At 45.4% G+C, this 22,314-nt stretch overlaps 1 protein-coding gene across 1 annotated transcript in view; it reads right to left on the bottom strand.

The window, feature by feature from the left end:
* Window positions 1-22,314, bottom strand: part of DRC11 (dynein regulatory complex subunit 11) — a 170,223-nt gene that overhangs the window by 107,066 nt on the left and 40,843 nt on the right. The gene's annotated exons all lie outside the window — the stretch shown is intronic.

The following is a 22,314-nucleotide window of genomic DNA, read 5'->3' as shown; positions in this document are numbered from 1 at the left end:
GAACAGTGTAACTGTTCTGGCTTAATGGAAGCTAGCAGGATGCTTATATCTGCTTCTGTATTCAATCTGTTACAATATGTTGTTTTGGTTGAAGTATAGAAAGAAAATCTGGCCTCACACGGCTGTGTAATTGGAAAAGAGAGGAGAGTTTTGTTTTTTTTTTGCGGTACGCGGGCCTCTCACTGTTGTGGCCTCTCCCGTTGCGGAGCACAGGCTCCGGATGCGCAGGCTCAGCGGCCATGGCTCATGGGCCCAGCCGCTCCGCGGCACGTGGGATCCTCCCGGACCGGGGCACGAATCCGGGTCCCCTCCATCGGCAGGCAGACTCTCAACCGCTGCGCCACCAGGGAAGCCCGAGAGGAGAGTTTTAATAGCCTTTTAGATAGCTGTGAACATTCTGCTTTGATTCTACACCACAACTCGACAAGTGGTAGCTTCCTAAAGGCTGGTGGTGATGTGGAATCTGAAATCATATCAAGAACTTTCCCTTCCCTGTGTCACATCAAAACCCATGTGCCTCGGGCTTCCCTGGTGGCGCAGTGGTTGGGAGTCTGTCTGCCGGTGCGGGGGACACGGGTTCGTGCCCTGGTCTGGGAGGATCCTGCATGCTGCGGAGTGGCTGGGCCCGTGAGCCATGGCCGCTGAGCCTGCGCGTCCGGACCCTGTGCTCCGCAACGGGAGAGGCCACAGCAGTGAGAGGCCCGCGTACCGCAAAAAAAAAAAAAAAAAAAAAAAAAACCCATGTGCCTCTGCATTGAATAGGTCTTTCACCCCAAAATGACTTTGTAACATGATTCTGTAACATCTTGGTCATTTCAAAGCTAATGATTCACTGACTTACGTGGCTCTTCCCAATGCTTACACATTTCACCGCACCAGAAATCACCTTCATTAATAACGCCACCAATCTCATACCCCAAAGCTAAGTAACGAGAAGCTCTCAGACTCGCAGAGGTGACTACAAGATTTCCAAAATTGTAATTCTCGCTAGAAAGCTTGACTTTTATTATTAGCGACAAATGCCCTCAGTTGTTTCCCTTCAGGCTCGCTTGGTTCATTTTTGAGAAAATGTTGCCCCAAACCTGAGTCTGAAAAATGAGGTTCCAGAAAAAGTGTCTTGTTCAGTTTGAAGCTGGACAGATGGCAGGGGCCCATCCTGAGCGGCCCTCATACTTCGGGGTGCAGCAGAAGGCAGCCACCTCGCCTCCAGGCTCCTCACGTAAAATTTTGAAAAGCTACGTATTTAAGGGTTGAGTCTTACAATTATTGTTTACGGGGTCCTCAAGGATATTGTTAAAGGAACTTTTTAAAAAGGCAGGTGCATGACAGTGAAAACTGCGATGAGTCTGAATTGGGTCTGAATTGGGGCCACTGCCTTGGGTAGAGGTCGGCAGCCAGCACCTCCCTAACCGTCCCCACCACAGGGCGTTGGCCCCATCCCTTTCATAGACTGCTTCTCAAACATCTTAGGACAGTTACATCACCGTCTGGACGAAAATCCCTCAGGTCTCTTGAAACTTTCCTATGGGCTCATTCAGCAGGCACATGACTCAGCTGCTCAGTATTGCTTTGAAAGGAACTGAACACAGTGCACTGCCTGGGGTTGGGGGGCGGTTCTATGGACATACGCACCAGCGGTGGGGAAGTCGGGTGGTCACACACTATGTGTGCCACTCTGTCAATGGAGCTACCATGACTGCAGCTACTTGAGCGGCCTTGTGCACTCATCCATCCATCCATCCATCCATCCATCCTTCTAGGCGTCCATCCATTCATGCACATAGTCAATCAACAAACATCTATTTAGTACCAACTAGATTCTGGATGTTGCAATGGAAGACAGTGATCTGAAGGTTAAAAGATGTCAGACCTCGTCCTCATGCAGCTTACACTCCACAACCACAGGGCTGATGCCTAGATTTGGCCCCAGATCCTGCTTGTCTACGAGACTCATATCTCAAACCTTGTTAACCTGCCTGACCGAGTTCTGTCTTATGTGTGCATCGTTCAGCCTACACGATCTTGGATAAAAACCAGGAATACAACTGAATTAAAGTTAGAGCACTTTCCCTTCTTCACACCCACCCACCTTATTTCTTTGACAACCAACTTCACAAGCAATTCCATTGTAAATTGTTATTGTTTCATTGTAAAGCTTGAGTGTTTTTGAGGACTCAAAACAAATGCTTTTAAAACATAAGTCACGCCGTGCCGTTTCTCTGCTCCAAGTTTGCCAAAACTCTCCCTCCAAATGAAACCAACGCCCACATAATTAGGTTAACCTATGGCCCGCTTTCCTGGGGACAGGCCCAGTTATACGTAATTAACAACAGCACCCCCTTTCATTCTTACAAGTCTCCTGGTTTGGATGGTGATTGACCCGGTTCCTGCACTTACTGCGGCTTCCCTGGTACTGCCCTGCTGCCTTCCTGCCTTCCCCCACCTACTCATCATTCCAGTTGCTCTCCATCCACCCCATGCTCCCTGCTCAGAGAGATGTTCACGTTCAGAGAGAAAACACACACACCCACTGGCTTTAAGGTTTTGTTCAAATGTCATCATATCACAGAGGCCTTCCCTGACTACCTTGCATAAAGTACATGTTTGACCAAATACAATAGGTTCCCTCTTATCTCACAACCAAAGGTCTTGCTGAGGGATGTGCATTTGGGATGGAGAAGAGAGGGGATGTTAAGTTGTTTCTGGATGATTACCCCAGTTTCTCTCTGTAGCTTGGAAAGTACTTTCATAGACGCGGGAATTCTTTTCTACTTAAAGGAAATGTTAACACAAAATCCTCTGCAAAATCATTACATGGTAAAGATCCTGACGTGGTACATGGTGATTATTTAAATCACAGCTTTCCCTCAATTATAGCTTGAATCTTAACTCCACAGACATTTGATTACCTTTGAACTTTCATCGTCTGGCTGATTTTCAAAGTTAACGTGCAGGCGTGTGCTAGTATCCTCCCCCCTGTGCCACCCCCTCCCCCCGCGCACCACCAACTAATTTCCATTTGCCCTCAAATTGCTGCAATAGGCAAGGCCAAAGCAGGTTCTTCAAATGGGCATCCAAACCATCAGATGGACCAAGTGATGCAGAAAATGGATCTCAGCACATGGCTGCATGAAAAATCACCTGCACTATATACGTTTCACCCGCATCTACAGAACGGGAGAAACGAGAAAGGTGAAAAACCACCCAAGAACACAAAGAGAAAGGGATCTGGAACTCGACCAGACAGGATTTACCAGATATTTCTGCACTCCTAGTCACCATTTAGTCACCACCAAGCACGTGCTGGCACGTCTCATGGGGATGACATTTTTTCTAAAAGCAAGAATTCAACTTTTTGGAACAATATTTAATTAGTATTAAGTATCATTTCCAAAAGATAAACTTCCAGGTATTCATTAAATCCATTCCCTGAAAAGTATTTAGGAAGAGCAGTTCTACCGGGTTCCCTTACCCTGCTGCTCTCCACCCGGGCACCCCTTCCCGTTAAAGTCTTTTGCTTTGTCAGTTAAAAAACAAAATAAAATAAAGTAAAATAAAAAAGTCAAATAAGAAGTATTTAGGAAAATTTGAATAGGAATGCTGAATATGAAATATATTATTTATCAAAGTTTAGATTTATCAACAAACTAGAGATTGTTGAATATTTTTCAAAAACGAGTGACACCTCCCTACCACTAAATTTGGATCTCCCCTGGAAACGTACAAAGGAAAGAAGCTGAGAAGCCCCCAAGCGCCCCTCCCCACCAGAGAATTAGCCCTCTAAGTGACGGCACAGGGCAGTTGCTCCAGGGTTGGAAAGCTCTAGTAATCTGACATTTCTTCCAGCTTCTCCTCTTGATACCAATCTTAGTTACTGACTCAGAAAGCATCCCATCCACATTTTATGATCAGAGTTATCTAGGATAACGGCCTCCAAGGCCACGGCTCTTAAGTGGGACCTGCACCATCTCTCCACTAAAGGAGCTTCCAGGCAGGGTTCACGTGTGTAAAGCAATGAGTCTGAATCCCCAGCCATCCCATCGTCTGATCCCAAACTGTTCCCACCTAATTTCCTCCCCAAACCCCCATCCAAACCCTTGGTCCAAACCTCCAGCCAAACCCTTGGTCCATGTCTGGGCTTTCAATCTGTCTTTGGCCCTGCAGATATGATATGTGTCCTGCACGTCTTGTAGCCTACAAGTAGCGTTTGTCCGGCATCTGCGTGACTCAGGCAATGCTGTTGCCATTTCCTTTTTGCGCCTGAAAAATGGCTTCACGTCTGGAGGCAGGCGCCTGGGCTCTGCGGCAGAGCACTGAGACACCGAGGTGCCAGCCTGGCCCTCCAAGCATCAAAACTCACATCAATTCAGGTGACCTTAGTTCACACCTCACAGGCATCTCCTAAGAGCAGCAACCTGTTCTTGAAAGCCAGGATGCTCTGGGCAGGATGCTGATGGCTCATTATTTTAAATGGGAAGAATTAAAATTCGGTATAACTACAACCCCCTGTCCCAGCCAATTATTCTGGGGCCGGGGGTGGGGAGGGGGTGCCCGTGATGGAAGTACACAGAGAAAAGCCCCGGTTGTTTCCTGGAAAGAACAGAATTCAAACACAAAGCCACCAGACAGTTCTGAGCGCCCCCTGCAGTCTGCTTCACCTATCACACCAACGCGTTGGCTTTCCTCTTCCTCTGATGCCTTCATGGGTTTTGGGTATAAAATGGAAGCCCAATTTGAATTCGCATTTCTTTAGCTGCTACTGAGGTTGGCACTTTGCTACCTGCTATGCGCATGTGCATTTGTGTAACTGTCTCCTTACCTCTTGGACTCACTTATTTAGCAGAAATGATCATTGACTGTGTGTTTGTTGCATGCAGGTTTACAAAGCATTTTCACACACGCCTTTCACAAATTGTTTCTCATTTCATCCTTACAGAAATTCTGTGAGATAAGCACTTTTGTCCATTTTGCAAAGGAGGAAGTTGGAAAATCCGAGAGTTTAAGTGACTTTTCCAAAGGCAAACGGTTCCTTACAGAAGTGCCTCAATTCTAACCTTGGGATTCTGCCTAGAAGCCCACGATGGGGCTTCCCTGGTGGCGCAGTGGTTGTGAGTCCGCCTGCCGATGCAGGGGACACGGGTTCAGGCCCCGGTCCGGGAAGATCCCACGTGCCGCGGAGCGGCTGGGCCCGTGAGCCATGGCCGCTGAGCCTGCGCGTCCGGAGCCTGTGCTCCGCAACGGGAGAGGCCGCAACAGTGAGAGGCCCGCGTACCGCAAAAAAAAAAAAAAAGAAAGAAGCCCAGGATGTCTCTACTAATCACAGTCACTTACTGGCTTTGCATAAACCCTTAGACAACGGATTCCTTAATTCTTTAGCTATCAAGTTTGTGTTATACACCTTTCACATGTACACAACTTTTAACCCAACAATTCCACTATTGGGGATCCTTACTGAAGTAAAAGCAGAGATATGTTGTGATGCACAATTTGTACTAGCAAAAGCTGTAAAAAAAAAAAAACTGTAATAAGAAACTGCAAATAATCACCCAATGGGGAATGCTTATGTAATTACGGTAAAGCCCCACTGTGGAATCCAGCATCAGGACTAGACTTCACCTGTTCCTCTTTACCTTTTCACCACCAGCACTTAATAAATACTTAGGTGGATGAATAAATTCAATTCTCATAAAGACTAGTCTGCTCTATGTGGACAGAGGGGATGTTAAAGATAGAATATTAAGGGGAAAGACTGGGCTGGGGAGCGACCTGGGTTATCAAAAGAAAAGGGGACAGGAGAGCCTTGTCTGCCTGTGTTTATGTTTGCAGGTGCAGGAGGAACGCCTACACTGTCCACCTGGATTAGCTCAGAGATGTGGCCTGGAGGGAGGAGCCCATTCATTTTTTTCTGTACATACTTCAGTATTGCTTTCCTTGCTATGACAAATAGAAATCATGTTTGTAATTAAATAAAATGGTAAGGTAAAATAATGTACAATAAAAAATAAATTTTAGTTTTGTTTGACTCCTTTTTTTGTCTTATTTTAGGGTTTGATTATTATAAAGACCTTGTAATTTTTACAGCCAGCGGAAAACATTTTTGTTTCCGTAGTTAGAAAACTGTGACCTTTCTCTAGGGAAGTTAAGTTCTCCATTCAGCTTTCTACTGCTTGTTGGCTTTAGCAATTAAGGCAATCTAGTTACTGCAAGTATATTTTTTCCATTCTTATTACTTTTTAAACTTAATTTATCATATGCTATTTATTTCCATTTATGTTTGTCAGTTCCCGGGCTCTCTACTTTGTTTCACTGAGTTATGCTTGTGCTTTTATATCAGTGTAATGCATTTATATCAATACCTTATTTTTCTTTCTAATATTCTTGAAAATAAAGTGTCATCTGTTCTTCCTTATGGTTCTTATTTTCTTATTTTAATCCTAATGACTTTAATAATTACGTTTTCAAGTTCAATAAGTAATCCTGTTGGGACTTTAATTGAAATCGTGTCCTTTCTATAAATTACCCAGAGCAATCATGTCATCTTTCTGTTTAACCAGAAACATGGCACGCCTCACCACTTATTCAAGTCTTTTAAAATTTCTTCCTTTTAACATTTATAGACTGCTTAAACTTCCATATACTCCTCTTTCATACTTAGTCTGTGGTTGATTTTTTAAAAATACATTTTGCTACATTTAAAAAAATATTGTTTCCTCTTGATGTCATTATATTGATAATAATTTATATCATGGCACTAATTATTAGGGGACAAAGTCATCGATAGTTTCCTTTCCTTTTGTGGGATGACCTACAGTGTTTCCTCATTAAGTGTATAGCTCTCTTTTGTTTTAAAGAATACTTGATGTTTCATTCATTCATTCACTCATTCAGAACTACGTGCCAGACACCGGACTAGGCACAGGGAAAAAGCAGTAAACAGAAGATTAAAAAAATCCTTGTTTTATTCAGTTTACATTTTATTGTGCTAAGAATTAACCCTTGTCTTTAAATTTTTACAGTAAGAAGTGGGCGTTCCATTTCATCAAATATTTTTTTTGCATGACCTGGAATGATAATATTGTTTTTCCTGATGCACGTAGTATTGCATTCTCCTACCACTGAACCATTTTTATTCCTAGGAATAAACACGTGTGTCTAACTCTGAATGACTTGGAAGCCTAGAAGTCCTAACTGAAAGAACAAGTGAGTCAGAAAAAATCAAAACACAAACAAGTTGGAAATGAATCAAGAAAAATAATCATGACACATAATTTTCTATCCTGCAGAATGAGGATTCAGTAACGTAAGTGGAAGCCTCTAATTTCCCTTCTCCCAGATTTCATCAGAGGAAACAACAAAACATGCACTGGGGACAGTTTTGGGAGCAGAAACTGTGGAAGCATATCTCCCAGGCACTAGAATCCCTGTGGAGGCGGCTCCTGGGGCCTGGTCACGGCGATCCTCCAAGAAGGAGGTGCCCCTGGGCTGCCCCAAGAAAAGCCAGGATTGTCAGTGGCCGCAGGACACCGAGCCCGAACTTGCCTTTCTGGAGAGGAAAGGGAGCCACTTTTCAAGGCAGGGTCAAGACCTGCCTTAGGTTTTTGAAGGATGAGTCTTCCTCTCTGTGTCCACAGACTCTGAGGCATCTCCTGAGTTCTCTGTGTCTTGGTGTCCACACCTTTGTGTCTCTCCTTCCTTTTGAGTGGGGCTGGGACCCAGGACTGGCTTGTAGCCAGCAGAACACAGGAAGCATGAGGACAGGATATCACTTCCCCGATGGTTCTCCACGGCCGTAATTCCCACCTCTCTCCCAGACTCTCTCTTGCTGGCTTCGGTGAAGCAAGCTGCCATGGTGAGAGGCCCACCTGGCAGGGAGCCGGGGGCGGCCTCCAGCCAACCGCAAAGAACCGAGGCCCACAGCCAGGAGAGCATGGAAACAGGTGAGACCTTGACCACAGCCTTGTGAGACCCTGAGCAGAGGATGCAGCTAAGCCCAGGCTCCTGACCCACAGAGACCGTGGGAGCTGCAGTGGGTGTGGTTTTTCAGTCACTAAGTTTGCAAGTCTGAGTGATAACTGTTATGTATGCAGCAATAGGTGGTGAATACACTGTCCTCATCCTGAAAACAGATTTCAGGGAGCCCGGGTGGTTGCGCGGAGGTGGGTTCATCAGGCTGGGGTTGATGCAGCTCAGACCCCAGGTGGTGGTGAAGTCAGAGGCCTGAGAGGTCGGTGGGCCTGGGGCATATCTGGAAGGTAGAGCCAATGGGATTTTCTGGCCGACTGCAGGCTGGGCTGAGAGAAGATGAAGAGTCGGGGTGACGGTAAGAGACTGGACGGGTGGGTTCACATCTGCTGGGGTGGGAGGCTGTGTGGGGAAGCTTTGGGAGGATAAGATGCCAGTGCACTTCTGGATGTGTGGAGCCTGAGATGTCGCCCCCCAAGGTGCATCTCTGTGGGGATACTGAGTAGGCAGTGGGATCCCCACATCTGGAGTTTAGGAGAGCGAGCGCTCCGGGCTGGGGACTCGCATGTGGGAGTCAACCAAACAGGGATGGAGTGGAACACTGTGAGCCTGGGTGAGGTTACCATGGACACCAGGAGGGACAGGGAACAGAGGGAGGCAAGGTCTAGGCCCTGGACCTCTGGCTGTTAAGAGGAGGGACCAGCAACGCATTTGGGTATATTTTGTGTCCGAGGATTTTTCTCCTCTCTTTTCAGATTACTGGACTGTCATTTATATCACGTGACCAAAATCAGCCTCAAGACGGGATTTGTTGGGCAAAGTTGATGATTTCACGAGCGGCAGCGGCTCCTTCAGGTCAACTGGTCTGTCCAGCTGGAAAGGCCGAGGTCCTAGGACCCCACTGGGCAGATTCCGCTCTACATTGGCTGCTGGCTCCCTCCTATAAACTGAATGGCTTGAAGGAGATGACCCTGTATCTTTATTTAAAATGCAGTAGGGCTTCCCTGGTGGCGCAGTGGTTGAGAGTCCGCCTGCCGATGCAGGGGACGCGGGTTCGTGCCCCGGTCCGGGAAGATCCCATGTGCCGCGGAGCGGCTGGGCCCGTGAGCCATGGCCGCTGAGCCTGCACGTCCGGAGCCTGTGCTCCGCAACGGGAGAGAGGCCACAACAGTGAGAGGCCCGCGTACCGCAAAAAACAAACAAACAACAAAAAAAGCAATGTTATTTCTGGATAATCTGATCTAGTGACCGCACTGAAATGATTTGCAAAGAATCTTCCATGGTAACATATTCCTTTTTAAGGACTGTGTGCTCAGAACTTGATATCATGGTCTCCTTTAATCCTCCCAACAGCCCTGTGAGGTGGGTGCTATTTTTGCCATCAACATTTTTCAGATGAGAAAACTGAAGCTTAGCAAGTTTCACCGGCTGCCCCAGCAGAACCAAGCTTGGAGCAAGTCGAGAACCTGCAGGCTCCGCTCCCCTGCCGGGCACTTTACACAGGCAGAGCTGCGCTGACGGCCAAGGAAGGCACACGGGTGGTTTAGGTTCCAATAATAAAGCTGTAGGAACTTCCCCGGTGGTCCAGTGGTTAAGTCTTTGCCTTCCAATGCAGGGTGTGTGGCTTTGGTCCCTGGTCAGGAGCTAGGATCCCACATGCCTCGCGGCCAAGAAAAAGAAAAACACAAAAACCCCCAAAAACATGAAACAGAAGCAATACTGTAACAAATTCAATAAAGACTTTAAAAATGGTCCGCATCAAAAAAATAAAAAAATAAAAATAAAGTGGGCTGCTCCCACTAATCAGAGGTGTGATTTGAGCAAATCGCTCCATCACTGTGGGAGGCTGGTAGGTTTCCCTCTCCTCCAAATGATGCTGTTGAACTAGGTTTATTCATTCGTTATTAAAAAGTAAGTAATGTGTGTCTATCAGACAATTTCTAAAGTTCCTTTCAGCTCTAGAAGCTATAATTCATATATGACAATGTTAATGGGGGAAGGGCAATGTTAATTTCTTACAGAATATTCGATGATTAATGTTACTTTCTTATAAAAATCACCTTCAACAGACCTACCCGCCTTTATATTCTTTTATTTAAGGGAGGCTGAAGAGAAAAACACCCATGCCTTCTATGTTTCAGTTAGCAAACGTGAGGCACAGAACATCTGGTAAAGTTAGAGCTGATTAAAAATTTATGCATATTGTCAAAAATTCTTTCACAAACGTGAAAAGGACCAGCTCTAGAGTCTGCAGTGATTGAGAAAGCGGAACTACTAAAATGATAAATTTTTCCCCTGAGCTCTGACACTGAGCTTCAACGGTCCCACCGTTTCAGATGCCCAGGGCAGAGATTTATCTGTGTTTCACCAAGTATGAAAAATATATGGATGGAGGGGTTTCCGGCCGGTCCCCCCCAAGTCATCCAACTACCTCCCTTAATGTCAGCAGGCTCATAAATTTCTCCTGCGTTCTAAAGAAAGCAGCTTGTGCCACCGCACAGAAGCCTCCAAAAGTGTCACTTGCTGCCTATAAATTCGCTTACACTCAATAAAGGCAATTGGCTACACATGGACTTAATTACCATGGCCCTCGTTGGGAAACTGAGGGGTTTGCCATCTCTCGAAGCAGAGGTGGAAAGAGGCTGTGCAAAGCAAGGCGATTTCTCAGTGGCACATTACAAAATCTGATTTATTCATTGATGGTTCTACTTATTAGTGGGCTATGATTAGCAGTTGCTACTCCAGAAAGAAGCTTCCTTCTTTTTCTTTTTTTTTTTTTTTTTTTGTGGTATGCGGGCCTCTCACTGTTGTGGTCTCTCCCACTGCGGAGCACAGGCTCCGGACGCGCAGGCTCAGCGGCCATGGCTCACGGGCCCAGGCGCTCCGCGGCACGTGGGATCTTTCTGGACCGGGACACGAACCCGCGTCCCCTGCATCGGCAGGCGGACTCCCAACCACTGCGCCACCAGGGAAGCCCAGAAGCTTCCTTCTTGATTCCAAAGTATTATCGTTGTTTATGCTTGAATCCTACAGGAACCTCCCTGCCCTGCGCTCACTTTATTTTATTAAAAGGAACAATACACTACAGATGACGTCATTGATTATTTAGACTTCGGTTACTCTTTTGTTGAGAAAATGTTACATATGCTTTATTTTCACCTTTTGTCTGAAATATTTACCTGTATAGACAAATTCATACCCAAGCAAGAACAAATCACTTAGGAAGGAATGGAGAGAATTTTCCATTGAAATAGACGGCCGTCCATTTCTGTTCATGCACCTATAGTTCTAAAGCCCAGACATCATTCATCCATAGACTTTTCCTCATTTTAAAGGAGTGAGTCACTGCCCTTCCTAACTCAAGAGTCCAGAAAGTTTAGGAAACGAAACTTTACAGATGTTTACATTTTAAACTCATTTCCTATGCGTTACTTTCAAAATTAATCTTTCATAAACAGCAACAGAGTGAATTACAGAAAAGAGAAGCTTTAGAGTATAAAGGTTAATTCTGAAGATCCTCTGACCTTAGTTCTATCGAGTGACCAGCACCTATTTATGAAACATAAAGGCATGATAATTTCTGTCTGAAGCAACACGTGCATTGACATATGTCACCATACGACACAAAAATTAAGAGCCTGTTGCAACAAACCCAAAGGCTCCACATCCAAAGAACAGTTTGTCCTGCCTTGCGATGTATTAAGTACCTATGACGGAGGCGGCTTCCAGTGACTTTAGCAGAGAGTCAGTAGATTTGGGGGCTTTCACATTCCCAGGATAATACTGGTTTTAATTTTTTCAGTGGTTTTCTGACACTCCTGAAGGCGATTTCCTACACTTTCCCACCTCCCTGGAAGGTGTGCAGAGGGTGGCAGAGGATTCACAAAGCATTCATGTGGTAAGGGACTAATATCCAAAATATATAAAGATCTCCTACAACTCGACAGCAGAAGACCCCCCAAATAACCTGGCTTAAAAATGGGCAAAGGAAGTGAATAAATATTTCTCAAAGAAGACATACAAATGGCCAACAGGTACATGAAAAGATGCTCAACATCACTAATCATCAGGGAAATGTACACTGAAATAACAATGAAATGTCACCTCACATCTGTGAGGATGGCTGTTATCAGAAGAGGAAAGATAAGTGTTGAGGAGAATGTGGAGAAAAGGGAACCCTTGAACACTGTTGGTGAGAATGTAAATTGGTTCAGTCATTATGGAAAACAGTATGAGAGGTTCCTTAAAAAATTAAAAATAGAGTTACCATGTGATCCAGCAATCCCACTTCTGGGTATATATCCAAAGGAAATGAAATTGGGATCTCAAAGGGTTACACGTCTTCTGTATATCAAATATATCTCAATACAAAAATTTGAAAAAAGAAAAAAGAGTTACACGTCCACTGGGAAATAACAGAAGAGGTATCGATTGGTCTCTGCCTCCGGCTGCTGGCACAGAGCTCCTACATCCCTTGGCATTTCCGTGACAGGAGAGCGTTCTGTTCTAATGAGGAGATGCTGGGTGGGCTCCTGGGGCGGGGACAAGCCACGATTAGAAGCTGAGACATTTAGCCCCACCCTCTACTGTCCAGGAAGGGCGGAGGAATGAAAATTGAGTTTATGATCGATCACGCCTACGTGATGAAGCCTCCATAAAATTTCCCGAAGTATATGGGGTTCAGAGACCTTCTGGGTCGGTGAACACGTGGCGGAGCTGGGAGGGTGGTGCCTGGAGCATGGGAGCTCCGTGCCCCTCCCCGCAACACCTTGCCCTGTGCGTCTCTTCCATCTGGATGTCCATCTGTATCCTTTACCATTTCCCTTTATAATCAATGAGTAAATGTAAGTAAGTGTTTCCCTGAGTTCTATAAGCTATTTTGGCAAATTATGGAACCCAAGCGGGGAGTCGTGGGAACCCCGATTTATAGCCGATTGGTCAGCAGCACAGGTGACAACCTGGGATTTGACACTGACATCTGATGTCGGGGGAAGCAGTTTTGTGGGACTGAGCCCTTAACTTGGGGGGTCTGAGGCTCTCTCCAGGGAGTGTCAGAACTCCACTGAATTGTAGGACACCCAGCTGGTGTTGCAGAGAGTTGCTTGATGTGTGGACACCCCCACGTGGTGTCAGAAGACAGCGTGGATGTGGGTGAGTAAAGGAGACACACACAGGAGGAAACGTTTTTCCCTTTACACACATGCTTGTTCACTGCAGCGTTATTCACGAGAGCCAAGATATGGAGACAACCCAAAAGTCCGTCAACACATATAGGGATAAGGAAAATGTGGTACATACGTGCGATGGAGTATTATCCAGCCATAAAAAGAAGGAGATCCTGCCATAGGTGACAACATGGATGAATCTTGAGGACACTGTGCTAAGTGAAGTGAGTCACACACAGAAGGACAAATACTACATGATGTTGCTTATATGAGAAATCTAAAATAGTCCAATTCAGAGAAGCAGAGAGTAGAACAGTGGTTGCCAGGGGCTGGGGGGAGGGGGAACCAGGAAGGTATTAGTCAAATGGTGCAACCTTTCTGTTATACAAGATGGGTAAGTTCTAGAGATCTACTGTATAGCACAGAGCCTATAGTTAGCAATACCGCGCTGCACACTTAAACGTTTGCTAGGAGGGTAGATCTTATGTTAAGTGTTCTTATCACATGCACAATAATAAATCAGTCAAAGAATGGGAAGTGCGCTTCCCTGGTGGCGCAGTGGTTGAGAGTCCGCCCGCCGATGCAGGGGACGCGGGTTCGTGCCCCGGTCCGGGAAGATCCCACATGCCGCGGAGCGGCTGGGCCCGTGAGCCATGGCCGCTGAGCCTGCGCGTCTGGAACCTGTGCTCTGCAACGGGAGGGGCCACAGCAGTGAGAGGCCCGCGTACCGCAAACAAACAAACAAAAACGAATGGGAAGTAATTATACAGAAAAAGAAATGCAGACTCTTAGTTCCCACCCAAGGTCTACTGAATCAGAACTTCGGGGGTGGGGGGTAAAACCCGTTTTGACGGGCTGTCCAGCAGCTTTTGAAGCATGCAGCAGCGTGAGAGGCACTGCGATCTGGCCCAACGTTAATTACAGTATCTCGCTGGACCTTCAGCTCTTCTCTGCCCGTGACCGCAGCTCAGCTCAGCACACGCGTTACATCTGCTGAACCTCAGGCACTGTGCTGGGTTTGAAGAAAACCAAAGAGGACATTGCTGCCCTGCCCCCGCAAAGGCTTGCAATCTAGAGGGAAAGACAGAGGCTCAGTGGGGGTGGGGGGACCTTGGGAGCCAGGGGTATGACCGTGGACCATAGAGAGAGAGTCTGGCTGCTGCATTTGCAAAAGAGCCTCAGGGCCTGTCTTTCATCATGACTTGGTGCCTGGATAAGCCCAGAGAGCCTGTAGCTGCTGGGTGTTCTTAGTCTGATTTACTGTGACGACTGACAGCAAAATACGTGATTTCACGCAGGTGTGCACCTGTCCCCAAGGCCTCTGTGAATAACCTTGATTTCTCACCCACCTCTTCTTATGTCTTCCATTCAACCTAATATATTTTCCACCAAAGCGAACGGCAGAGAAAAAAAAAGCTATTCACCTTCTCACAGGAGTAATCCACATGTGTTCACAGCTCCTCCACAGACCACAGCTGCTTTTGAGAATTCACTGAAAATATCATTACGCAAGGAATTCAAAATAACCACCCCTAATCACCTCCTCTGGCCAATCCTTCCCCACTGTCCTCCTGAAATTTCTTTTTTCTTTCTGAAAGTAACTCATGCTCAATGTAGAAAATTTGGAATACGAAGGAAAAGAACAAGCAGAGCCGTGGTCCCAGTCCCGGGAAGATACCTATTGTGAACATTCTAGTGGTTTCTTTCCGATGTCCTTAAAAGTCCTCGGAACAATTCTGAACCTTTCCCTGAGAACCCATCTCGTTTTACACAATAATCAGGCTTCATTGCTCTGCTCACCCTGGTTTTAGTTCTGCCAGTAGCGACCCAAGTTTTTAGCCAAGTTACCTGACCCCTCTGGGTCCCTTTTGTCACCTGTAAAATAATTGGAATCAGCCAGTTTTCTCAAATCCCACGATTCCTCTGTCTTTCTCCCTCTTACCTACACAGACCATCACCTCACTCTGCGGGAAGAGGCTTTGAAGCAGGGACAGAGAAGGAGTCAGGAACAAGGAGAGCTCCTGGTTTCCGGGTGGTACCTAGTGAGCAACACGGCCTTGGGCAACGGCCATCTTTTCCTATGAAATGACCACGGAGCCCAAGACACACAGGACAAGCCTTCCGTTGCTCGAATGCTCAGAACAAGGAGACACATTTGCCGTTGGGGGAGCATCATCGCTTTTGGAATCAAGAGACTGGAGTATGAATGGCCTCTCATGAGCCATGAACCCCGAGTAAGGCACTCAGCCTTTCTAAGCCTCGGGATCCCAGAAGAGCATCCGTGGGAAGCGCCTGGCGAGGTCCCTCTTGGAGGAGCAGTAGACAGGTACGCAAGTTCAGAAGGAGTGAACAGGGATGGAAGCCGGTGCAGGCCCGGGAGGTCCTGGCAGGGGGACAGCATTGGAGGCTGGATGGGAGAGGTCTGAAAGTCTTTTCCAAAAGAGACATACACTTTTCCAGGCTGATAGGAAACTCCGTCGTTCCGCCTCGCTCCAAACACGTCCCCATCCTCAGCAAATTTCTGCACGTGTCTGGGAGTTCTCCTGGGTGGTGAGTGCACCATCCTCTCCACTTGCAGATAATTCTTGAGCCCCCTCCAGCGTAAACTCCTGGAGCCCTAGATTGGCATAAACTGTGCGGGCGAGAGACAAATCTGTAGGTCCCTCCAGGTCCACATGTCTTAAAATGACAAAGCTTGACCTGCAGAACTGTACCCAAAAGGGTGAACGTTACCGCATTTAAATTATACCTTAATTTTTTTAATCAAAAAAATTAACAAAGCATTCCAAGGCCTCTTCCAGGAAGGATGTACGTCTGCTAGTGATCTGTAGACATGTTACGTCCTGGCTCCCCCGCCCTGGGGACTGAGAGCACATTCCACCCTGTCTACTTTTTGTCCGCCTACCCTGTTATTATCCCTCAGTTTATCCCCACCCCCAGCACTGGCAGCCCTTCCTCCCCCGCCTCCATCCCCAGCCAGTCTCTCCTGCAGATCAGGAGGCAGCACTTGAAAAGATGCTTACAGCGGCGAATATAAAGGCTCCAGACCCAGGAGGGAAAACGCAGGGCACTATGGCTACGGCAACTCTTCCAAACTGCAAACTGTGTGTCTGAGAATGTACCGGCCTTCCTGTATGTTTAAAATAATTCTTGAGGCTGTATCATATGCCACACATTGCTCTAAGGGCTTTATATGTATTATTCTCTGTTATCCTATCCATGAGGTCGATACTGTTAATATCCTCATTTTAAGTTGAGGAAACGGAGGCACAGAGAGGTTAAGCAACTGGTTCAAGGACACACAGTCTGTAAGTGCTAGAGCCGGGACTTGAACCCAGGCAGCTTGGCTCTCAGACCACTCCTCCTGTGTGTGCGTGTGTGATTTGTAATGTGTTTGTTTATTATAGAGAGCATGATAGATGCCATCACATCATAAGATTAAAAGGCATTTTATTTCGCAGTCAGGCTCACCCTGCTGAGGACCAACAGCATCCCAAAGCCCCCAGAGCCCTTCCTCTTAGCCATCACCTCTGACTGACTGTGTGTTGGCTTAAAAAATGGAATAAGGCTATGTAATTTACTACCACTTCCAGATTCCTCAAGATTAAAAGGAACCTGCTAAAACCCCAGAAGAACTGCCACAGGGCCAATCCTAGGGCTGTCACCCCATTTGAGGGTCTTACTTCTCTCTAGATTGAAGGTGAGCTGGATGCCGGGCATAGTTTCAACAAACTCAGTTAAAAAATGCAGGTGGGGAGAAGTGGTCCACACAGGACCAATTGCAAGGAGACAAAGGCCTCGATTTGGCCCGGTTTTCAGAGCTGACAGCTACTCAGGTGCCTCTGATGCTCGTGAGGGAAATGGGGGAAGAGGCTGTTGTATCTTCACGGACAAGAGCCCACAGTCCCACAGACTTCAAGGTTCTCCTTTTATCACCCTAAGGGTTGGATGACGTTACTTTATGATACTTCAAAATGAAGCTCATCCGTGGATCGTAACACTTAGATGACGGTTTGTGACAGGTCCCAAGCCAAAAGAAATACTAATGATAGCAAGAGATTTTCTGGAAACAAGAATCCCCACGACTGTGCCATCCAATATGGTAGCCCCTAATGACACATGGTTATCTAAGCTTAAATTTGAATGAATTAAAATTAAATTAAATTAAAAATTCAGCTCTTCTGTCACCCTACCGTCTTTCAAGTGCTCAATAGCTGTATGTGGCTGGTGGCTACTGGAGTGGACAGAACACATCAGACCAATTCCACCACTGCAGAAAGTCCTATTGGACAGTGCTGACCGAGAGGACTACGAACTTCTCGTTTTGTCCTTCGTTAGGAATGCTGCCAGCGAATGAAAGAAAGAAGAGTACTTATCTCATGGGGTTGCTGAGGATTGTGGTAGGCTGAATGACAGCCACCAAAGATACTGGGTCCTAATTCCTGGAGTCTCTGAATGTTATTTATAAGAACAAAGATATCTATATTTGAGATGTGATTAAGAATCTTGGGATAAGATTATCCTGGTGGGCCCTAAATGAAATCCTAAGTGTCTTATAAGAGAAGAACAGAGAGAGATTAGACACACAGAAGAGAAGGAGGCAAGTGACCACGAAGCAGAGATGGGAGTGATGTAGCCACGAGCCAAGGAGTGTCGGCAGCCTCCAGAAGCGGAAGATGTGAGGAAACGACTCTCCCCTAGAGCTTTCGGAGGGAGCACAGTCCTGCCGAGTCCGTGATTTCAGACTCCTGACTTCCAGAACTGGAAGAAAATAAAATTCTATTGGTTTAGGCCACCAAGTTTGTGGTCATGCATTACAGCACTAATTGCAAATTAATGCAAGGGTTAAACTACTTTATATATATCCTACATTTTAGAGGTCACTTAAGAAAAAAGACATCACAAAGGGAAGCATATAAATGACGGGGCAGTTCACAGAAGAAATGCTATTGACAAAAAGTCCAAAAGATTTTTCAACCCCTCCAAATAATAAAATAAATGCAAATTAAGGGACAGCACTGTTCTCTTATCAATTTGACAAAATAATAAAAAGATCATCATTGATTCATTAGCCAGTCCATCCACCCAACAGAACGTTAAGCGATTATGAAATACATCTTTTTGCAAAATATTTTAAGGACGTAGGGAAACCCAGTGTTAAATTTTTAAAAATTAGTAAAAGGATTCATAAAACTGTAGTTAAAATATATACATGAGAGAAAAATACTGGAAAGCAATTTACCAAAAATTTTTATAGTAGCTATCTGTCTACTAAAATTATAGGCAATTTAAATTTTCTTTTTTAAACTGTCTTGTAAATTTTCTACAATGAGCATGTATTAGTTTTAACACTGGAAAAAAAAGATTTCCTTTAAAATAATTTAAAAATCAACTTGAACCACAAATCCTAGTATTTGGTAAAATACTGGGCAACTTTTGGCAACTACAAGTATTGATTAAATCAGCTAAGAATTAGTATTCAAAATTGTGGGAGTTTATATTTGTAAATTCTAGTCATTTTTTAGTCGTCACTGTATGTCCTGTTGGAATTTATCCTGAAGACTGATCACGTTTCATGTTTCAAAAGACAATATTTGCTTTTTATTTGTCTTTGATTTAAAAAAGCAAGGAAAGGGATTTTATCAAAGTCAATCAGATAAATGTAATCCAATTATGAAAATAAATCCGCCCTCAACCTTACATTACTTCAAAAGGAGGGATTTTACGTCTCTGTGAATTACACACAGGATACCCATGGGAGCTGCTCTAACTCAGCCTCCAAACTGTCAGGTCAGTAACAGCAGGATGGAATGTCCTCAAGGGGACTGGCCGGGAGGGCTGGGTCTTCAAAGAAAGCCCAGAGCCAATGGGAGGGGCTGCTCCCAGGAGGCCATCAGGAGTCTCCCATGACCCTCCCAGCACCTCAGACGGGGGAGCAACGCACAGTTACTGCCAACCTCAAGGCGCCCTATTCTTTCATCAAAAGAATTTCCAGGAGTGTTCTGCAGGTATTGCATCAATATACTTTTTAAAAAATTAGGGTGTTTTAACATTTCAAATGTTTATTTTGGATTATCCCAAATTAACTTCTTGCCTTTCTTTTACTTCTAATATATTTTTAACTAGGCTTTTTCATTATAAAAATAATACTTATTGAAAGAAAGACTTCTAAGCGTACAGGAGAATATGAGATAAAAGTAACATCACTACTCTTGTCCCCAGAGGTGGCCATGCTAATAAAGTTTCTAGTGTATCCTTCCAGAAATTTTCCATCCATATGCAAACATATATTTAATAAATTAAATGCATGTGTGAATATATCTTTGTATATATGTATATGTGTGTATACATGTATTTTATATATTTTAGCTTATTTGGAGTTATAATTGTACATAGTGCTTTCAACTTGGTTGTATCACCTAACAATAAATTGGATTATAAAAGTCTATCTAAAATTAAAGAATTATTTCATTTGTAGAACACATGGTTGTGGACATCTGTTCTCTGATGTCCTGAGAAAAGGGAGGAAAGTTGCTGATAAGGAAAGTTCATGAACACAGGGCATATCATCTTCATTAACTATGAAAATGAAGGTTTCAATTATAAACCAAGGTGATATAATCAGAAGACAGTTCTTTTGAAACAATGCCTTTCTACTTAAAGTTCCATGATTGCACAAAATCATCCTGAGTATATTTCCTCCAGACACAATTATGTAATTAGATAAGAAAGGAAAAGGGCAATACTGCTGGCTTGCACTACCCACTGCTTGGATGGGGACTGTATCCACCACTCTCTCCTCAGCACGAGGCACTGTCCTCACAGGGCTGGCCATTTATCTGGGGGAGGGGCACATGAATGAGCAGATGTGTACAATACGGTAGGAATAATAATGGTCTGCATACTGGGGTCGAAGTCTCCCGTATCTTAACAACCCCACAAAATAGGTTTGAGTCTTGTTCTCGTATCACAGATGAGGAGACTGACAGCACAGAGAGGTTAAGCGACTTGCCCAAGGCTGCACAGCTATTTCTCAGGAAGCAAGGCTCCAGTTTCTGTGATTATGCAGATCGCCTGGAGCGGGAAGGGGAAGATGCGGGCAGAGCTCGAGGAGGAGATGGAGAGGAACTGTAGGGAAGCACTCAGGGAGGGTTTCATACAGAGGATGGATTTGAACAAGAAGTTGGTGAGGCAGAGTGGTGGGGGAAGGGAGGAGAAGGTGGACAAGTGGGGACACCATCTGCGTCTTGGGCCCCATCCTCCAGGGGACTCAGCCAAGGAGGAGATGAGTGCTGAGATCCCAGCAGAGACCGTGGAGTGGCTGAAGAGCATCAGGGACCATCTGGGCAGTGCTTGTCTTCCTGGGTGTGCAGCATATGATGGGGTTGGACGGAGCCAGGAGGAGGGGACCTGCTGGTGGAAGGTCTGAGAGATCCCGCCCGTCCCCCAGGGCCTGAGAAGGGCACCCTGTACGCTACTGGGGTGTGTGGGTGTCCTGAAGGAACCAGCATCCAGCGGGATGAGGCCTGTTCAGGAAGTGAGAGGCCTGAATCGCAGCTGTCCAGTGAATGAGGGCACGTGGCAGAAACCACAGGCCACAGGAGGAGGTCCCCAAAGACCAGGTGGACTGGTCTCTCCTCGTGGACCAGATGGCTACACCACCCGCCTGTGGAAACCAGCCAGGGCGCTGACATAGCCCGAGCCCAGATGCTGTTCACTCTGCTGGCCCCCAGCCGATGCTGTGAAGGTTGGTAATTTCCCTTTGCAGTCAGATGCCACAAAGGGAAGAAAAACAGGGACATTCATGACAGGGAGGCATCTGAAGTGACTGCACATTTACTCAAAATAGACAGTCAACCATAAAGAGGCTATTTAAGCCAGAAGAGATTGTTACCTACAATTGTTACCGATGAAGTTTTTCTTATACTGCGAGTGGGAGTTTGGCAGGGGGGTAGCGGGGTAGTCTGAGAACAAGGCTAGTGATTGGAATACTGGGTTTTGGTGTTTGAATAACAAAAAAACATGCTATTTTAAAAAACTGAAACACTAACATCTTTGTTGATATATCTTTGATCTATTTCTAACAGCTTTATGAATGTGTAATATATAATAAACTGTTCATATTCAAGTGTACAATCTGATAAGTTTGAGATATCTATCTGCCTATATATATATATATATATATATATGTATATATACACATACACACACACACACAGACACACATGTATATGTATATCTTATGTCTCCATGAAGCCATCACCAGAATTAAAAGTAAGGAGGGGGCTTCCCTGGTGGCACAGTGGTTGAGAGTCCGCCTGCCGATGCAGGGGACACGGGTTCGTGTTCCGGTCCGGGAAGATCCCACGTGCCGTGGAGCAGCTGGGCGCGTGAGCCAAGGCTGCTGAGCCTGCGCGTCCGGAGCCTGTGCTCCGCAACGGGAGAGGCCACAACAGTGAGAGGCCCGCGTACCGCAAAAAAAAAAAAAAAAGTAAGGAGGAAGCTGACAAAGTGAAGAGGGGATATATGCATATGTAAATATCTCCCTCCCTATCAGCATCTTTTCTCTATCTCTTCATTATTATTATCAGTTATCAGTATAGAATTAATACAGTGTCAAATTTCTCATTTTAAAATATTCCTTTCATTTAAAATATCCCATTTGGCAATAAAATATCCCTGATAAATACAATATAAAGAGAAAAGCTCACAAAATTAATCGATTTTGAATTTTAAAAAACCATAACTATGGGCTTCCCTGGTGGCGCAGTGGTTGAGAGTCCGCCTGACGATGCAGGGGACGCAGGTTCGTGCCCCGGTCCGGGAGGATCCCACATGCCGCGGAGCGGCTGGGCCCGTGAGCCATGGCCGCTGGGCCTGCGTGTCCGGAGCCTGTGCTGCGCAACGGGAGAGGCCACAACAGTGAGAGGCCCGTGTACCGCAAAAAAAAAAAAAACAAAAACAAACCATAACTATTTGAAAGCCCTATTTATATAATAAAGGACAGAACTCCCCAATCAAAAGCATGTAACTGTTATATCAAACATTCCTGAAGAAACTTTGTTATAAAATTTAAGTATCATTGAGGAGATAGCATGTTAGAATCCCATACAGAATTAACACAAGAGAAGCTTATGATTGTTCAAGTTTTTCTGAATCATTGTAAAATAATTGATGTACGTTAGAC

Source organism: Aethalodelphis obliquidens, unplaced genomic scaffold (genome assembly GCF_003676395.1).
Source record: "Aethalodelphis obliquidens isolate GAN/ISIS:26980383/991018 unplaced genomic scaffold, ASM367639v1 scaffold2, whole genome shotgun sequence".
Classification (NCBI taxonomy): domain Eukaryota; kingdom Metazoa; phylum Chordata; class Mammalia; order Artiodactyla; family Delphinidae; genus Aethalodelphis; species Aethalodelphis obliquidens.
The sequence above is the reverse complement of the archived record's forward strand: the minus strand, read 5'-3'. Positions and strand labels throughout refer to the sequence as shown.